The 3,295-nt window shown below is 45.9% G+C and overlaps 1 non-coding gene across 1 annotated transcript; it reads right to left on the bottom strand.

Annotated features, from left to right (window-relative positions):
* Positions 1-1,052: 1,052 nt before the first annotated feature.
* On the bottom strand, positions 1,053-1,156 carry LOC123462485. Its single transcript, XR_006638304.1, has one exon. It is a non-coding gene; the product is annotated as a U6 spliceosomal RNA (small nuclear RNA).
* Between the last annotated feature and the right edge of the window lie 2,139 nt (positions 1,157-3,295).

Below are 3,295 nucleotides of genomic sequence, written 5' to 3'. Positions count from 1 at the left end.
GGCAAATTAAACTGGGGCTGCCAAGCATCTCTAGTAAGCACCTTTAACTGCTGAGCCATCTCCCCAGGTCCTCTTTTCCTTTGTTTCCCCCAGTGTTTTATGTTGAACCTCTCACACTAGCTGCTTTTACCCTAGTCTGGACAAAGCTCTTTCTTCCCCCTCATAAGCCAAGTCTGCATAGTGCACAGTTATTTCAACATTGAGGTCTCTCAACTCTGACCAGAATCCATCAAGCTGTGCTTAAAATACTGCAAGACATCTCTTGGGCCAAAAATTTTCAAATCCTTCTACATTCCTCCCACAAATCAGTCCCAAATGACCAGAGCCACACAGTCAGGTTTCTAGCAGCAATAACCCCACTTCTCGCTATCAATTTTCTGCTGCAGTTAAAGTTGCTGGCACAAAGCATCCTAGCAAGAGCAGCTTGTAGGTGGAAAGGGTTTATTTTAGCTTATGGACTCAAGGGGAAGCTCCATGATGGCAGGGGAAAGTGTGGCCTGAGCAGAGGGTGGACATCACCTTTGCTCTAGTAGGTGAAAAACAGCAGCAAGAGAGTAAACCAAGTTCTGGCAAGGGGCAGCTGTTGGCTACCTCCTAGACCCAACCCTGACACACCTCCTCTAGGCGAGGCTCTGTCTCCCAAATTATCACCAGTTAGGAACCAAGCACTCAAAACATGAGTTTTTTTTTTTTTTTTTTGGTTTTTCAAGGTAAAGTCTCACTCTAGCCTAGGCTGACCTGGAATTTACTATGTAGTCTCAGGTTGACCTCAAACTCACAGTGATCCTTCCACCTCTGCCTCCCAAATGCTAGCATTAAATGTTGTCCTACCATGTCTAACTTTCAACTAGTTTTTCTTTTTCTTTTTCTTTTTTGTTTTTGAGGTAGGGTCTCACACTAGTCCAGGCTAACCTGGAATTCACTATGTATACAGTCCCAGGCTGGCCTCAAACTCGCAGCAATCCTCCTACCTCTGCCTCCTGAGTGCTGGGATTAAAGACGTGTGCCACCACAACTGGCTTCAACTAGTTTTTTCTTTTTCTTTTTTTTTCTAAAATATGAAACACTTCACAAATGTGTGTGTCATCCTTGTGCAGGGGCCATGTTAATCTCTGTACTGTTCCAATTTTAGTACATGTGCTGCTGAAGCCAGCACTCAACTAATTTTTTTCTTTGTTTGTTTTCTTTTTTTGAATTAGGGTCTCACTCTGGCCCAGGCTGACCTGGAATTCACTATGTAGTCTCAGGGTGGCCTTAAACTCACGGCGATCGTCCTGCCTCTGCCTCCCCAGTGCTGGGATTAAAGGCAGGTGCAACACTCCTGGCTCAACTATTTTTTTAAAAATATTTATATTTATTGGGCTGGAGAGATGGCTTAGCAGTTAAGCGCTTGCCTGTGAAGCCTAAAGACCCAAGTTCAAGGCTTGATTCTCCAGGACCCACGTTAGCCAGATGCACAAGGGGACGCACACCTGTGGAGTTCATTTGCAGTGGCTGGAGGCCCTGGCGTGCCCATTCTCTCTCTCTCTCTCTCTCTCTCTCTCTGTTACTCTCAAATAAATAAATAAAAATAAACAAAAAAATTATTTATTTATTTATTTTATTTGAGAGCTTATTTGGAGGTTCTAGCAGGGGAGCGCAGCTACTTGTATACCCTTGACCAAACACTGGTCCTCCTCCATTCGGGGAAGGTCATCCTCTCCACCCAGTGCAGCTTCTGGAGGGATGTACGTGGTTCTGTGAGGGAGGAAGGGAACACCCGCCTAGCCAGCCAGATCAGCCGAATCAACCCTGGCGATCAATGGGGTGACGGATGTCACAGCCAGATCGCCCTCATGCCCTATGTATTTATTTGAGACAGAGAGAGAGAGAGAGAAAATGGGCATGCCAGGGCCCCTAGCCACTGCAAAGGAACTCGAGATGCATGCGCCACCATGTGCATCTATCTGGTTTACATAGGACCTGGGGAATTGAACCCCGGTCCTTAGGCTTCACAGGCATGGTCCTTAACCGCTTAGCCATCTCTCCAGCCCTCAACTAAGTTTTTTTTTTTTTTAATTATTTATTTATTTATTTATTTGAGAGTGACAGACAGAGAGAAAGACAGATAGAGGGAGAGAGAGAATGGGTGCGCCAGGGCTTCCAGCCTCTGCAAACGAACTCCAGACGCGTGCGCCCCCTTGTGCATCTGGCTAACGTGGGACCTGGAGAACCGAGCCTCGAACCGGGGTCCTTAGGCTTCACAGGCATGGTCCTTAACCGCTTAGCCATCTCTCCAGCCCTCAACTAAGTTTTGATATTGTTTTTCGAGTATTTTTCTGCCTCTCCCACTTCTCCAGTTACATGTTGTTACTGTCCTACAAGGTCATTTGTTCCCATCACGTTTTAGTCATTCCCCCCCCCCCCACCTCTGTATTACTTTTCTTGTTGCTTTGACCAAATTACCTGACAAAAGCAAACTTAAGGAAGGAAGGGTTTGGTTTGGCTTAAAGTTCAAGGGTATGGAAGGTATGGTGACAGGAATGCCAGGGAGCTGGTCACATTATATCCACAGTCAGGAAGCAGAGAGAGATGAATCTGAGCCCTCAGCTTGGGTTTTCCTTTTCATTCAGTCCAGGCCCCACCCCATGGAAAAGTGCTGACTACACTCAGGTTCACTGTCCTTCCTCAGGTAAGCTGTTCTGTAAATGCCCCCTTAGACCCACAACCACAAGTGTATTTGCATGGTGCTAGGGTGATTCTTTTTCTCTTTTTCTTTGTATTGACAACTTCAATAACTGCAAACAATATCCCATGGTAATTCCCTCCCTCCCCCGACTGTTCCCTTTGAAACTCCACTCTCCATCACATCCCCTCCCCCTCTCAACCAGTCTCTCTTTTATTTTGATGTCATCATCTTTTCTTCCTATTATGATGGTCTTGTGTAGGTAGTGTCAGGCACTGTGAGGTCATGGATATCCAGGCCATTTTGTGTCTGGAAGAGCACGTTGTAAGGAGTCCTACCCTTCCTTTGGCTCTTAAATTTTCTTTCCACCACTTCTTTCACAATGGACCCTGAGCCTTGGAAGATGGGATAAGAGATATTTCAGTGCTGAGCACTCCTCTGACCCTTCTTCTCAGCACCATGGTGACTTCTGAGTCATCCCAAGGTCACTGCCATCTGAAAAGAAAAGGTTCTCTACCAAAAGTGAGAGTTGCATTAATGTATTGGTATGAACATTAAGAGAAGTGCTCACTGGGCAGTTTGGTGAGCATAGTATATGCATTTAGCCCAGATAGCAGCAGATGTTACACC

This window comes from Jaculus jaculus, chromosome 7 (assembly GCF_020740685.1).
Source record: "Jaculus jaculus isolate mJacJac1 chromosome 7, mJacJac1.mat.Y.cur, whole genome shotgun sequence".
Classification (NCBI taxonomy): Eukaryota; Metazoa; Chordata; class Mammalia; order Rodentia; family Dipodidae; genus Jaculus; species Jaculus jaculus.
This window is presented reverse-complemented; position numbering and strand designations above follow the sequence as displayed.